Here is a 17105-nt window from a genome sequence, read left to right as displayed (position 1 = left end):
GATGTCGCTTTGTCTTTCTCGGCGCCTCAGACTACCGGGAGCCTTTCTAGTCTTCAGCCGTGCACCATGGGCTTACCGAATTAGGAAATTAACACGGCCACGATAACATCAGTCATATATTTTTGACAGAATTAACTGCAACACGCAATCCTTCGAATCTTCCGGCGATTCTCATTTTTCACAGCCACAGTTTGCAACTGAAAAATCGGAAAAAATTCTCAGATGTGTAGTTCGGTATGCTGAGCGTGTCAGATTTTTTTCAGAATTTTTAGATGCGACTAAGTGGGGGAAATGGGGCCAAAACTGGTTTTTCGTTTTTTCCTGGTAGCTACCCTTACGGGCGAGGTACAGGGGTGAAACTTGGCGGAAAGGGTTCTTTACGGGTTATGCACGATTGTTGTCGCACGTAAGTGTCACTAGCAGGGGCCGCGCGAGCGCACCGAAGCCTTGACCGCGGTAATCAAAATACGCTGTCACACAGCTAGTCGGCACTTCGGAGATTTGCTTGGGACGGTGCTGGGAGCTAAGAGCTGCGAGCAAGCTGAAGATAAAGCAGAAGAAGAGAGAGAGAGAGAGAGAGAAAGAAAGAGGAAGAAGGAAAAATTTTCAGAGGGGAATATAATGCTATCAGAAGCTGGCCATCCGCGGGTACGAAGACAAGCGAGAGAGGCAGAGACAGCCAGAAGGCTGGTCGGCCAGCTTGATGAACGTGCTCGTTTATATCTACCGGCTTGGAACCACCGAACGGGCAGCTGGTCGACGCCGAATTCCGCCGGTTTCCAATAATTTTATTTTTGCTTTTAATGCGCTGTCCGCGATGGGATCGTGCAAGGAAGGCGGCCTACCTGCCGGCGGTCGATGGCGCTTCTTGATACTAGATAAAACCGAGAGGAACGAGGCAGAGTCGCCTTCCTTTCTGCCCTCCGCCTCGGTTCAGGCCGAGAGGCCGGGGCCTCCTTCCTCTCGGACCCACGGGGCCACTTTCTCTTTCCTCTTTGTTGGACGCGCGTAACCGTGACTACGTACGCGAGTAAGATGGCATCGACACTCGAACGAGCAAGATTGCCTCTTCGACGGCCTCTACGAGCTGCCGCGATCGCCTACCGAAACAACGCCGCTTCTACCTTCCGCGGATATTTATTGCCCAGCACCCTGAGTCATGTTCGGATGCCTCGGTCCTCAGACTCTTCCCTTTTGGCACGATTCCATTAAATACTACTTCCTTTCTCCTGCTTCAACCCTAGCACTCCCAAGGGAGGGGCTCCTCGAACCCACGGGTTGGAAAACCTTACAAAATGCTACGATTTAGAATTTCTTCCTGAACCTAAGTGCCCTTGTCACGAAGTGTGCTCTTCCAGCTTCAATTTGAGCCCTCGAACGTCCAAAAATTCCCACTGGAACACATTCTAAAAGCGTCTCGAAGACTGCGCATCTTTATGCACTTCTGGCTTCTGAAAATTTTCAAAAACTGCCAGGATTTAGAATTTCTTTTTGAACCTACGTACGCTTGTCACAAACTGTGCTCTTCCAGCTTCAATTTGAGCCCTCGAACGTTCAAAAATTCCCACGGGAGCACATTCCAAAACACATTCCCTTAAAATCGATGCGTTTTTGTCTGACCCAGTTCGGATAATCGAGGCTCTACTTAATCGTGGATTAAACGAGTAAATGCAATCGAAATTGTATCGTGTTTGGGCTCATTTGAACCGGAAAAATGTCACGAATCTATCAATGAAAGTTGAATTAAGAAACGATTATGAACAAACGAGTTCTGTCGGAAAAACATTAACTTTCGAATAGAGGAAGTTGAATGTTGCGTAACCACAGTCTTCATCGCGGGGATCTTAGACAGCGTAAGACGACGTTCTCCCGCGGCGAGCGTTCCCTCTGATATTTCATGCTGAAGATCAATGATCCAAGTGACAAGAGTAATCGTCGCGAGTGCCTGGAGATGATAAAGCGGTCAAGTTTCGAATTCCCGATGAAATTTCCGGTGGCGGTTCGATGATCGCCGAACACCTTCCGTAATGGCGATCAATTTATTTCGCTTACTTTTCCCAAACTCGGTGCTATGTTTTAATGGCGCACTTACGCCGGTAGATCTCCCGGCCGGAACATAATCTCTCGCCGATGAAAAGGCAAGAAAAAGGCGACCGCGCGGCATATTTCGGGTAGCGTATTAACCCTATCGATGATGCCGCGGTTACCCCACCCCACCCCCCGGTCGGTAGGTACTGTAATTACGGTAATGTTATGCGCGCTAATTGGAGGATTTTGCGAGAGCCCCGATAAAAACGAGATTATTTCTCCCGTCGGAGGGTTGCACGGTGCCTGTGTATCATGTATCTCGGGGTATATCCAAGAAATTGGCTATCGGCGTATTCGTTCGACCCGGGGCCCATTATCTTTGCGCAAAAAGTCCGTAAATCATACCGCGATACAATCTATCCCCCGAAAACTCGTTGCCCGTGGCCCCTGTAATGGAAGAACGTCAATAGGATAATGCTCGTCTGTGGTTTTTTAATTAACCGCAATCGACGAAAATCGCCGGTCCCCTGGCCCGGGGTTAATTTGTAATGCAATTTGCGCTTGTTGATCTTCAGGATTCCGATGATCTCGTCGCACCCGTGACGAGTATCCCTTTGACAAATAAAATTCATTCCGGGAGCGACGCGATGACAGTTCGCCGTGACACTTTGACCTTGAAGTGTTTACAAACTTTCTCGGACACCTTCGCGTATTACCAAACAGTCCAATTGCTCCGAGGAAGTTAAGGAAACTGGATTTGCAGTTATCGTACAGTAGCGACAGTTAGCAATATTGCCGGGGTCACGAGAGACCCCAGTGTACCAGGGCCAAGTGACTTTTGCGAAGCAAATATCATCGGAATTGTACCATGTTTGGTGTTATTTTCATTAGAAAAATGCCACGAATATGTTGGCAAAAGTCCCATAAAAAAATAGTTGAAAATAAACAAATTTTTGTTGTTGGATTAGTAGTGGTCTCACACCGATATACCTAACCCGAATTACGTTCACGTTTCTCGGCGACCGAGGCCACTCGCCGTCCTTGTCTGTGTATCAAAGAACAGTGTCTCCGATATATGTCACTCGTGGACATACATCGAGAAAGCACTGTATACAATACGAAAATTCAATTATGTCGCCTCGAGCATGGAAGATCCAATTCGCAGCATTTTCAGACGGTCTGAAATATGAATTCGACTTCCATTCTCCCGGAAAAAATGCGAAAAGATGAGCCCGACAATAAGAAAGTATCTTTCCGTGTTCTCAGAGGTGGTTCGGCCTCGCGTGCTCGAATCGAGGAAAACAGCGGCCGCGTTATTTATTATCTACGATCCTGCCTAAAATATGATGTCGGCCATTTTTCCCCTCGCACCTTTTCACTTAGTAGAACGCGTACTATCGACATGAATAATCACGAGGGCATAAGTATTCTCGAAAGTTCAATTTCCTGTCACGCCGACCGGTGATTTATCGCTTGACGCCTGTACACGCGTGGATATTATTTACCGCCCTCTCGATATTCCACCCCCTCCTCCCCCCACCACCACCACCCCGCGATCCCTCGACAAAGAGGGGTGGCTCGGAACGGAATTTCGCGTTCGCGGAAACGCTCGCCGCGCTGTGAGAAATAACCACTGAACGCATTTGTTATTCATGAGCTCCTTCAAACGAATTCTCCGCTGCCCATAATGCGGTGTGTACACCGGCCTCTGTCCGAACTAGTTACCGGAAGCCCGAGCACGCCGATTCCAAAATTGAAACGAATGCGGACACCGATTTTTCAAATGAATGCAGACACCTGAATACGATTTGCAAAAATCGCCAATTCCGAGCGCGAAACCTGTTGACGGGGGTTCCCCCCACCACCGGGCGCTTAAGGCTTCCCTCAAATAAATTAGCAAAATATGACGTAACACTAATTTGTTTCAACTCAAAATCCAAGAGATTCTTTCTGACCTAGAATATTTCCATTTGTGAATTCCAAGGTCGAAAGGTCAAACATTTGTTTTTATATTATATGTTCGATATAATTCCCAACGGCTTTATCGCTGGAAAATATAATATAATATAATTAAACATAAAAATATAATATAATTAAATTCAGTTCGATAATGAAAAAACTTTGGCATAATTTTTTGAGAGAACGGTTCAGTTTTGACCGATGGTTCCTTCTGCGCTTTTTGTCCTCCCGACGAGTGGAATACGATGCAATAGAAAAGAGATGGTTGACCTTTTGACCTTGAAATTCTAGATCAAAGTTAAGGTGAAAAAAATTAATTTTCAGGGATTTCTTGAGAAACTACCAACGTTGGTAAATATGAATAATGTGTGTCACGATACGCAAGGGAGCGTATTCGAGAGTTAGGGTAGTGCCGGTAACGAGATACACGGGGAAGCACCGCGGATGAAACCGCCGTCTGTATTATCTCGGAGTGACAAGCAGCTTACAACCTAATAAGACTGCGATAACAAGACGTCACGGCACAGCTGATAGGAGATTGTAGTTTACAACACGGTTTTACAGTCATTCTTGTAGTGACACTGTGCGTTACTCCGGTTAATCCGGTATCTCGCGCGATACTCACGCAAAGCACACAAAAGCTTCACGCCGTACAGCTGCTGTCGTTATGAATGTAATTGAAACGTGTTCAGATCGAATCATCGCCGGCGTTACCCACTTTATTGTGTTTAATATTTTAATCCTGATAATTGAAACGCTGGCTCGAATAATCGTTTTTTAATGGGTAGATATTCTCCGGAGAAGGGAAATTAATTTTCTTAATAAACATCTTCTTGTTGAATCACGGATTTTATACATAGTCTATTCTTCGTCATTTGAGTTTGAGGAAAAATGTAAAAGTAATGACATTGAACAGATTTTTCAGTAATAACGATTTGAAAATTAAAAAGATTTTTTTTCAGTCAAAAAGAGCCCTGGATATAATAATTGCAATGGTTTATTTGCAATTCCAAATTGCTGCTAGTCTCCAAAAACCAAGTATATATTTTTATTTTTGCATTGTTGTTTCTGCCACATATTTTTGGCAGAAAGTGCGTTACACGAGACGAGTTGAAAGAAAAGGGGGCAGTGGACGAGAAGTAATGAGGATCCAGGAATAAGTGGCAAAAAGAGGACAAGGATGAGTATGGCACGGTGACACAATGGCGGCCGTAGGTGCCTGTAAGTAATGTATGCTCACATTGTGTACCGGCGACTTGTCTTGTTGCTGTGGGCCATTTCACATGGCAAACAACCGGCACACGTGTCCACCCACCTCGGTTTGGCTAGCGTGTGGGTTACTCGACGCCCACGTGTTCTAGATGGCGACGAAACGCGCCACCGGACCAACACGACTCGCCTAATTTGTTCTTGTGTCATGCAAATCCCGCTGACGAAAGACGCGAAGACTGCGGCTTGGGAATTCATTATACGTTATCAGGCTCCCGACCACTGACAAACCGACTGTAAATTTTATGCCTGCAATTTTCAAAATATTATTCTATATTATTATTCTATTTCAATTCTGTTTCCCATTTTTGAGCAGCCACGTGGAAGACTATTGTTTGGATAAAGATTGCAAGAGTTCACGCAAGTGACAGAATTTGTTTAAGAATTTTCGGTAGAAGTATTTAAACAAGTTCAGTGAAATAAAAAATCTTACGTGAGTCATTTTGATCAGCTCGGTAGTTCTCGTGTTAGGGACGCGTGGTGGGGAGCACCGTGGTAGACGAACACGCGGTGAGATCATCGAAACTACTTCGCGTTCCTGCCGACAGATGGCCAAAATCTTGAACTGGTTTCTCGCAGCTGAAATGGTGAGCCGTGTGCTTGATATAGTACCGTCGCCGCTCAGTCAAATTAAGATCATACTTCACAGGATCATTTCTGTAGTATATCTATTTTTCTCTTAACTCTAATCTAGAGTTGATGCAGCCACGATGAGGAGACGTGGCTCCTTTCCTTGAGCGTGAGAAAGACTCGAGAAGTTGGTCTTGTCCAATTTCTCAGTCATCGATGATCGTTCATCCCCTGTACTCAGTGCGGGGGACATGGGAAGTGGAGCTTTCTGAGTGGTCGCCTTTTATTTAATTAACAAACAAAAAATTCTTCTTCCGACATTTAATATTGGTTTCACATTTTGTTGTTGTGAAACATAGAATCATTTTTAAAGATGATAAATAACTTTATTAATTATTAGAATGCCTTGAAGGAAGATTGCAAAGTTTAGTTGTTAACCCTCTGACATTTGTTAAAACATTGTAAGGGACAGACGTGGTTGTTGTTAAATTTAAGTTTTCTACTGAGGTTCAATCTTTTTTTTTATACATTACCAATCAACAAATCGAATGAAGTTTTACTAAGCAAGTTGCATAAAATATTGTTGTTATTTAATTTTTACGGTGGATGAAAAAATGCATTCGTTTCAAGTGAACTTTGTATTTTCCCGTTGCAGCACAAAGTTAGCGCGAAATACACTGAAAAATGTTCCGTTATAATGACCACTTCTAATCACGGTCCAACGAACACTATAATTGATACATGAACGTGCTGCCACGAAAACAGGTAGAGTCTCACAGTTTCCATTTGCACAAACTGGGAACTAACTTGTTTGAAATTTCACCACGTTTGTGTGCTTTGTGTTCAAATTTACTGCTTAGATAATTATTTAAATATATATACACCAACATCGATAACAATTTACAGTAAACGCACTTAACGGCTATATTTTACAACTACTGAAATCAGATTAAAATAAACGCACAGATTACAGAACTCCGACTAAGAAAATAATATGCAATTATAAAATAATTTAACTACAAAATTGAAGTAGGCAATGTTGACATTAAACGATTGTAGGATCTGTATAACAAATTGGATGAAAAAAAAGGTGGAAAAAATAATTTTGCAACATCTCGCAGTCGGTAGGACTCGAACCTACGCTCCCAGAGGGAATCTGATTTCTAGTCAGACGCCTTAACCACTCGGCCACGACTGCTTGTTGAGAACTCTCCTTTCATTTACGAACGCCATGTGCAACAATTTCGCCGTACCCATTAATTAAACACAGTTTTGCTTCGCTTCGATTGACTTTTACTATGTTTTATTATATTCATACCACAGCAACGAAATTCTTCATCAATTCGAAATAACTTTCCGGAACAACCTGACATATAAACTCCACAAGATAAACGCGTATCGCGGCGCTTAACGAACAGGGTCCGAAACAAGCTGGTGCAAAAGCAAAATAGAAACTATAATTCGATCAACAAAGCAAGGATCACGGCGAACGAAATACAAAGCGGCTAATTCGACAAACCAGAGCGTAGACAGGATGGTGGTGGGGGAGGAGGGGAGGGGAGGGTGGGGCCGTGGCAAATCGGCACGTAATTACGGGCGTGGTTTGGGGGCTAATTACTGAAAGTAGCGTCAATGATGCACCGCGTTTTAGCAGCGCGAGCGATCGTCGACATATAAATTTACCCCTTAACTTCGTAATATCCCTTCTGCTCGCGCGACTAATGGCACCGGTGTTTACACGGTAAACGCGCGTCGTTAGTTTCGTCCGGTGGAAGCTAAAGGCTTTATTTAACAGCAAACAGGAAGCATGTGCCGCGCCGGATACGCGCCTGTAACAGGGTATTGTAACCGCCATGGCGTTTCGGACGACATATAGCATGTGGAACGGGCGACGAGAGCGAGTCCGCGAGGAATGCAATCTCGCTTTTGAGCGCGCGTCTTTGCTCGCTCGCCTTCATTTCTCAAATTTAAAATCTCAATGACGTTCGCCCGATCATCGAAGCTTCCAAACAGAAATTTTAAAGAAAAACTGGGAGACACATTTTTCCTTGAAAAAGTCCTGCAAATTCGAACGTCCTCCGAAAACATCAAAAAAATTTTCAATGAAACTGCCGGAAATTTGATGGCTGAAGAAACACTCTTTGGGCAACGACTCCTTAAAAATTGCGGTACGATTTTTCTCCCACTGTTTAACAAGAAAATGTTTAACAACAAATGTCCCGTTTTGGGACAAATATGAGGCACAAGTTCTGCATTAGATGTTTTCAAGAGTCTCGTGAAAGAATAATCAAAAGATTGAGCTGTTTCACGCTAAAGAATGAGATTGATATCGTCGGTTCGGATAGTGGAGGTTCCACTCTATCGCGAATTGCGCAGGCACTGCTGCTCCGAACTGTACCGTGTTTGGACTCGTCTGAACCGGAAGGAAGTGACGAATACGTGAAAGTTAATCATTTTAGTGGTGGTTTCAGTGCTCCGCAGAGTCTCGCGAATAATGCCTAATAAAAATAGAGCGCGAGAAACAGGATTCCCTTAATCTCGGTTCTCGCGGGCTCGATTCTCGAGGAACGTGGATGACACGGTCGCATTGTGCTCGGTCGTTGTTATCCTTTCGAACTCGCGAATCTCCTATTCTACTTGGCGGGCGTCTTTCGCAGTGGTTCTCATTTGCGTGTTGCCGCAACAAAGCTATCAGCGTCACGCTCGGTCGCTTCTGAATCGGCGCGTCCTGTCTATATATATATATATGTGTGTGTGTGTGTGTGTGTGTGTGTCTATGCGCCTCTCTCTTCTCCCTCCCCCCGCTCTCCCTCTCCGGTTCTGTTTGGAATGAAAAGAGGTGAACCTTCCTCTCGAGTCGCAATCGAAAGTCAGAATTGAAAGCGGCTCGTTAAACATCGAGGGGGCGTGACCGAGGAAGCGTGAAGCCGAGGCGCGTGAATATTTTATGCGCGATACGCAACCCGAACCTCTCCGGCAAGGATACGCGTCGCTGAAACGGGAAACTGATAAGGGTGTAACGGGGTATGAAATATGATAAGGTGATTTCGGATGAGAATTGTTCCGGCCGCCTCCTTCCTCGAACGCTGAATAGCCGAGGATACTTCTAATCTAGCCCACGAGGCCGCGGTAATTGCAGATTAACGTGCGTTCCCCGACGATAATGAGACGGCGACAGGGAAATTAATTGCTCGATGTCGGTACACAACGTTGTCACACTTCAGTCCCAGTCTTAAACAGTTAATGCAACCCATTCGCGTCAGAAGGAAATACGAAAAGAAGGCCCTTGTCACCAAACTTTTTGCTTTTATTATATTCAAGTACAAAAATGACTAAGTAGAAGAACTTCATAAGAAGTTGACCAGGAAAATTGAGCCTTGACCTTGGAATAATTATTGTCACTGAATTCCTAATGAGAGAGACTATCATCGTAGGTGTTTAAGAAAAGGGTGGTTCCATTTAAAAAAGTCAAGGTGACCTTGATATCTCCAAAAAAAATGACATAAAAGCAAAATTTTTTTGGCATCGTGTCAGCCCCATCGTACCATTCAACTTTGTCCTTACCATATTTTCCGTATCTTTAGAAACAACAAAGATATTTGAGGTGCAACCGTTAGGTGACTCACCCTGTATACGCTAATGATGCAGATGGGTTAATTATTATTTCGTGGTGCTTTTACTGGCATAGTGGTGACAATGTGCCGATTAAAACGAGCCCAAACTCGGTACCATTCCGATTATATTTATCCGTTTAGTCCGCGTTGCAGCGGAACCTCCCTTATCCGAACTGAATCCTGAATCTGCATTCTCTTCTTTATCCGGCCAGTGAAACGGAACGGGTGGGGATTCATTTTTGTAGACGATTCTGTAGAAAATATAGAAACGACAAGACGCGTTAATGGTACAGTGTACATGTCGGTGTTCTGGCACGGGATACGTGTCACTCGTTCGCCGAATATTCCTCGGTTCACAGTGACAGAATTTCAGCGGTAAAACCGGGGAAAAGCCGTGTCGGATTCGTGTAACGTCGAGCAATTATTTCAGCAGAACGTCTGTGAAGCTACCTACGCGTTACGCCTTAATCACGTTCGCGTGATCAGCCGCGGAAAGAATGCGTGGATTAGGCGGATGGAACGTGACATAATTGTGTCGCCTTGGAATGCTGGTATCGCCTGTAACCGCGCCGTTGATTGCACTTTTACTGGAACAGAGACAGCGACATATAGACAAAGGATAATACGAATCCCCGATACATGCGTTTGTATACCCCATGTAGATCCTAAATTTGAGACATAATTGCGAGAGAAGTAAGCCTTCGTTACGGGACAGTTCTATGTAAATCCCCAATTTGTTTATCCACTTATTTTTAAAATTTTGTTACGTTGCTCCCGTCTTATTGAAATTGGGATACAAAAAATGTGGCATCGTAGGCCAGGGAGGACCTAATGTTAAGATCCCTGGATCACGGATCTCTGCACCTAGATCTCTAGCTAAGCCGACATTTGTGGGTCTTCGGATCGTAGATTACTAGAGCACCAATACTCTCTCTCCCACGCAATGCCTAATGGAGTTATACAACGGGTGGGCGAGCACGATTGAGAGTGCTCTATCCGCAATTATTTGCAGCGATTTGCTCGCCGGACAATTTAGGGTATCCCACCAAATTGATCTGTCTGACTTTGCCAGGGACCTCGCATGCGTTAGCTCGGAGCTTTAGAGCACTGATGACAAATTCGCTGGTCTAAGATATCCACGGCTTCATAAGAGGGAGTCCTGCGACAACGATCCTAATCTCATCTTAAAGCTTGAAGCCTCTACTGTCGCAATCTATCAGTTATTCCTTTGTGAACATGAACTAATGGTCAAAATGGCTGGACAAGACGTTTAAAGAATTGAATAACACGATACATAACCTGGAAAATTTACTTTCGGTAACGGGGAAGTGGAATATCGTCGGTTCGGATAAGCGAGGTTCCAGTTTATCGTGGATTAAACACGCAATCCTGATCCTAATTGCATCGTGTTTGGGCTCATTTTATTGGTAAAACTGTCACGAACACGGTGGTAAAAGTTTCATAAACAACATCATTTCGTGCAGACAGAAAAATAAGAAAAATCGTGCACCTCTCGACACGACGTGCATCGTACTTGCACTAAATCGAACGTATTTCCAAATGTTCCGACGTTGCCCGTCACTGTTCGTTTCAGTAAAATAATAAATCAAAGTTTAAGGAAGAGATTTATGTTAAACAAACACGTTTCTTCCGGGGGATTAATCCTCCACGCGTAATATAATGTTTATTGTCACAATATATAGGAGCGGTGCGAAGAAGAAGAAGAACTGAAAATAAATTGTTTAAGCTTTCGGTTGACTTTGCTTGTAAAATTGTCGGAGGAGTGCACACGACTTCGCCTAGGAGTGGAAGACAGTGTCAGTTATTATTCCCATTGTTGGACAACGGCGCGAAACGAAAACTCGTTTAGCCATAACAGTTTCGGGTGCGGATAAGGCGCGACCATGTTGGAATTACGTACAAATGGATAGCGTTATCCACTCGCTGGGCGCCAGTAAATCGTTTTATCCGGGCTGCTGGTATGCCGGCGTTTATTCAAGTTCTGCCGGCAGGGCCATTTTTCTGAAACTGTTCCGACCGGGGCCATTACCGGCTCTCGGCTCCCGGAGAACGTTAAACCGTTTCGGCTATCGTCATTGCGACGGGACGCAACTTTCTGTCCCACGGGGAGCCCTCCTCCTCCTCCCCCCTCCCCACCACTCTTAAATACAAGGTAGTTAACTCGCTTTCTTCCCGTGAAATGTCGCGCCCCGCTGAAAAGCTTCCGGAGTTTCGCAGCCTCGCTAATTCCGCTCGAGGAACAGTTCGCGTCAGCGGTGATCTCAGAATCATTTACACTTCGTTTTGCGATGATCGGGTGAGGAAGAAGTTTTATTACCAACCAGACAATTCTTTATCACAAATATTATTAATCACCTCTGCATTCATGCGATGATTTAGACCAGTGTAGGGCGCGGTAGGGGCCCCTCAGCTGCCTGCTTCCCCCACCAGCGGCTCTTTCGTACAGCGCGCAGCTTCCCTGCGCAGCGGTGCCTCGCGTATGTGGATAGACAGCCTAAGCCGCGCACGGGTTGGCTACGGCGGGACGTGGGAGGGGAGAGTGGGAGGCACCGCTGCGCAGCGGAGGTGCGCGATGCACGAAAGAGACGTTGGTGGGGGAAGCGTTTAGCCCATCACTGATTTCGACATCTCCATATAAACATGTTCAAATAAATGATTTTGCAATATCACCTGAACAAAATTTCAAAGTGATCTCTATTACGGAATATTATTTCCATGAAATTTAATTGAAAGTATCCTGCGCCTGAGGGTTCATTAAAAAGTTGTATTTCGGAACAGTTGGAAAATTGTTTGAACAGCATTCGGCGAAATTAAATCTTCACGGTGATCGTTACCTCGCGCAATTTAACATGTCGTATCGTCAGAGAATGTACCGAGTGAAATTAGCGAGTTGAATAAAAGAACAATAATCCAGTCTATTTCACCAGGTTTGAATATTCTATTGTGGTTAAGACAATCATTACCGGTCCGCAAAACGCGGCGGTTTTTATACGCGAAACGGTTTAACCCCGCGAACCGAATGAAGTCGTACTCTTGCGCCCTTCCGGTTAGCCGTTTTTACGTTTATGTGTGCCGGAGCAATTGTGTAACGAAATTATTCTGAACTGTTTAATATGTCTACACCGGGACGGCTCAGCGCCGGACATGGGAAAACGTATACCGGCAAATATGATCCGAGTGTTTCATAGCACATTAAATATTTCATGGAAGTACCGGCATATTCGAAGCTCGGAAAATGTTTGCATGAAATTCTGCAAACAGATTCTCAAAAGATTCCGTAACGCGACAAATTGTGTAATTTGTTGACGGAATTACAAACAGTTTGATCGATGAGCTTTATTTAAAACAAATCTATGCTCTTTTGACATTGCTGTTAAAAATCATTTCATATGCCGAAGCCTAATAATTAGACTGCGGGTCTTGATGTAAAATAAAAATTTGCCGAGGCAATTGTGAGGGACAGAAGTTAAACGGAAATGTTCTAATAAGCCGACGATAACGTAATGTACTTGTTTGTTCATGAATCTTGCATTAAAATATTTCTCACATTTCCCCGGTTAAAATGAGTCCAAACACGACACAGTTTACATTGAATTTACTCGTTTAATCCGCGACATCAGTAGAGCCTCGATTATCCGAACTGTGCCGGACAAAATCACTTCAATTTTAAGACTGTTTTAGAGTGCGTTCCGGTAGGAATTTTTCGACGTTCGAGGGCTCAAATTAAAGCTGAAAGGTGGCACATTGCGATAGCGTTACATAGATTCGAAAAGAAATTCTGAATCGTACCAAAAAAAAAAAATGGAGAAAGTCCAAATATCTGAGTCTTTAATCCCCCGTATCTCCTGAACTAATTTCTCTTATGCGGAATAAAAAGTAGCATGTATATTTATAATTGTTTAACCTATTAAGAGTGATAGTCGGATGCCAAATCCCTGAAAATCGTGGTTGTTCGCCGCTCGCTCGCACGGCCAGTTAATCCTTAACGAGCCGGGCATCAATTGTATCGAGCGGTTAATTAGAAAATAGTAGAACATGCCGGGAGGTAGTGCGGGTTGATGGCTCGGATTCTTCGTGTACTCGTTGGTGGTCGTCGAACGTCGTTGGACGCTCGTTTCGTTTCGTTTCGTCCGGTTCGGTTCTCGCTGGTCCGGGATGGCATCGGTGCCAGTTAAAAGATACGCTCGTATCCTTCTACGGCAGGATACGCACGCCGCGCCGCAGGATTTACGAGCAATAAAGTAGCAATAACGATGGCTACATTGGTGTCCTGCGAGCCGACCGGGTACGCCGCATTGTACTCCCCGCGACATCCGTGAGGAGGATCTTCTCCGGTTCTCGCTATCCGCAATCCTCGTCCTTTGGGGACAATGCGCTTTATGCGTCGAAGGAACGGCCCCGCCGTGCCTCTACGTACAGGTGTTTACGCTCAAGTTTATGACCGTTGGCCGTGCTAGAATCGGATGGATTACGTTGTTGTTTACAGGAGTAATTTTTATAGGGAAACCCACCTAGGTATTCCTGTTAGGATACAGGGACGCAATACGCCTCGACCGAGGGACATCTCGGATAGCTTCGTGTCCTTAGGGTTCACGCAGCACTTCTATTGGCTATTATGCTACGGTTATGGACCGCCATAGTCTCCGGACAGGACCGTCTTAGCCGATAGGCACCATAACTCTTCGGTGGACGCGCAATTTTTCGCAACAACCTGGTGTTAACGCTGTTATTCTACAGGGTGTACAAAAATTGTCGCAATTGTCATAGCGAAATTCTACACTTTGAATTTCAAGGTCGAAAGGTCAAGCATTGTTCTTAATTTAATTGTATTCTATTTGTCGGAAGGATAAACAGTGCCGGAGGAACCGTCGGTCAAAACTCAGTGGTTCTCTTAAAAAATGATGCCAAAACTTTTTCATTATCGAGCTGAATTTATTTATGATATATCTTCCTTCCTCAGTCGGATGGAGTTTAGATATAGCGATGGAAACTGTTTCTTTCAAATACATCAAAAATATAACGAAGGTCATTCAAGGTCACTCCAGGCCAGCTGCAATGGAAAAGTAAATTGTCTCGAGGCACTGCGGTTTTTTATGCGAAATAACCATTGTCAGCATCAATTGCAGGAAAAATCATAAAAATTCCATACAAACTTATCTCCTCTCTTGTTCATTTTAATAGATTGTGAATAACGTACCAGTAATATTAAATTCATTCGGTGTTCGGCCTACTCAGTTTTGCAATAAAATCCACAGCCGCCTCGACATCGAATGATTGAACCGTATTCGACCGGCGCCATTTTGGCATTGAAAGGCTCGCGGAACGGAACCGACGAGGCTTGCGCGAATGATATTTTTCCTTTGCGTACACAGAATAAAATCATGCATCGTGTTTCGCGATTCGATGCATCGGCAAGCTATTTCGCTTTCCACCCGTGTACAACAAATTCGCCAATTCGTGGCAACTCGATCGAGGATCGAGAACCGTATCTTTTTTTTCCGCTCGGTTTCCGCCGGGTTTCGCGCGGCCCGTTTAAAGATTAAACTTATCGGCCGTGCCGGATATCACGTTCATTGATATTCCGCGATCGTTTTTTCCTCGTCATTTTCATCAGAACGATGGGAAAACATTTCCCGGTTTAGCGTCCGATAAATTCTCTCCCCCCCCCCCCCCCACCGCGCGTAAATGGATCAAGCAAAACGGATCAAGCTGTCCGGCAAAATAAACTTTTCGCGCGCGCGCGCGCGCACTCGCCGGTACCCTAATTTCTGGCTCCTTGCCAAAGAAACGATGCACTTTTGTTGCTCACGAACATTCAAGCGTTCAACGCCGCCGCTAATGATTCCCGCAGAAATGCGTAATGAAACTAAAATGCTGTTGCTCTTTGTCTATTAATTTATCTAGAAAAACATTTTAATTTTCGAGAGCAATTAATGGGACCAAATAGTAGGACATGTGCTGCAAAAAAGATTTGTACAATTTCTTAATTGTCTTCTACCATATTTGGTACCTCCTGAAATATTGCCTCCCGTATTTATATGTTATTATATTATTATCAAACCAATGATTTTTTCTATTTTGTTTCAGGTAAGCAACAAAATCTCTCGCAGGACCTAGAAGCTATTAAAACATAGAAGAGTCACAAGTAGAGACAGCCAGGTAAAGGGGAATACCCCCTCTCTGCCATTACCGGGTAAGTCACGACGCAGGCGCAGACGCAGCGCGAATTGGGTGCGCGGATCGCGTCACGTGACCGCTCGGTAGCGGAGGAGTGGGGATGCCTGCTGTAGGGGAGTGACGTCGTAGAAGGGGAAGTGTATAGTGAGAGACAATTACTAATCTGATGACACCGGGTAGAAAGTACCACTGACTCTCAGTCCCTGGTCCCTTTACTTGAACATTCCACGTACAGGGTGTACAAAAATTATACGCCATGACCACCACAGTGATTCTACATTTTCTAAAAAATGCACCGCAAAATGGACTTTGCACGTCAAGGTGAAAAAATTAAAAAAATGTTTCGACACTTTGGCCTTGAAAATCAGGGGCAAGGTGAATTTTTTTTCAACAGATCTCCACCGATCCAGAGGAGTAGAACGACGGTGGTCGTGACGTATAACTTTTATGCACCCTGTACAATAAAATTGATCGGTGGAGCTCGACCTGTTGACGTGCCCGCATAAAATCGCGAACGCGCAAGCCAACCGCTGTGATTTCTGGGAGCTCTCTGCCAATTTCTCGATCCCCCTCACCCCCTCCCTCGACGAGCCCGAGCTCGGTCAACGAGCCCCGTTGCATCCTCTCCGCGAACTTCGAATAAATATCTGGGCCAGAGGAAAAGTCTCGCGGCGAAAACTTCGGAAAGGACTCGATCCTTTCGTTTTTTCCTCGGTACTGCGCGAACCGTTCCGGCGAAAGCCGAACTTCCAGTCTCGCTCGTTCGCTTTTATTAAAATCAAGCCGCCCCCTCCCCCTCCACCGGAGAGCAAACGGTGAAACTTTTATGGTTCCGGTGAAATTGTCACCGTAATCAAAACACCGAGTTCGTCGCGCTCGCCAGACCACGTTCCCGCAACCGACGCTGATTTTCAACGTTTCATCCGTGCGGAAGGAATTTCGATGTCGGCGGCGCCCGATCTTTTCGACCTTTGTTTACGCACAGCTCGGCGAGCTTTTGTATCCGAATCGACTGTTGATCATTCCATCGAACCGCCGGAAAGTCAAATTCTCTGGAATTATTTTCTTTTTCTCTCTCTCTCTCTCTTTACGCAAAATTCTCTGCATCGGTTGCAAGAAGAGGGACTCTTCAAAAAAGGTAAAATGCGAATCTCAGTTTTTGCGGACTGGTTGATAAAGTGAATGGCAAGGAAGGAGTTCCGTTACCAACCAGACAATTCTTTATCACAAATATTATTAATCACTTCTGCGTTCTCTGCGTTCAAGCGATGATTTAGACCAGTGGCGGGCAGGGTAGGGGCCCCTCGGCTGCCTGCTTCCCCCACCACCGGCTCTTCCGTGCAGCGCGCATCTTCCCTGCGCAGCGGTGCCTCGCGTACGTGGATAGACAGCCTAAGCCGTGCACGGGTTGGCTGCGGCGGGACATGGGAGGGGAGAGTGGGCGGCACCGCTGCGCAGCGGAGGTGC

The 17105-nt window shown here is 45.1% G+C and overlaps 1 protein-coding gene and 2 non-coding genes across 3 annotated transcripts in view; 2 read left to right on the top strand and 1 right to left on the bottom strand.

Annotated features, from left to right (window-relative positions):
* Nucleotides 1-17105, top strand: part of Alpha-man-ia (alpha-Mannosidase class I a) — a 634153-nt gene that overhangs the window by 140768 nt on the left and 476280 nt on the right. The gene's annotated exons all lie outside the window — the stretch shown is intronic.
* On the top strand, nt 5889-6103 carry LOC143361178 (small nucleolar RNA U3). Its single transcript, XR_013083423.1, has one exon. It is a non-coding gene; the product is annotated as a small nucleolar RNA U3 (small nucleolar RNA).
* On the bottom strand, nt 6943-7024 carry Trnas-aga (transfer RNA serine (anticodon AGA)). The gene has a single exon. It is a non-coding gene; the product is annotated as a tRNA-Ser (tRNA).

This window comes from Halictus rubicundus, chromosome 14 (genome assembly GCF_050948215.1).
Source record: "Halictus rubicundus isolate RS-2024b chromosome 14, iyHalRubi1_principal, whole genome shotgun sequence".
NCBI lineage: Eukaryota > Metazoa > Arthropoda > Insecta > Hymenoptera > Halictidae > Halictus > Halictus rubicundus.
Note: the sequence above shows the minus strand (reverse complement) of the source record. Positions and strands in the feature narration are given on the sequence as shown.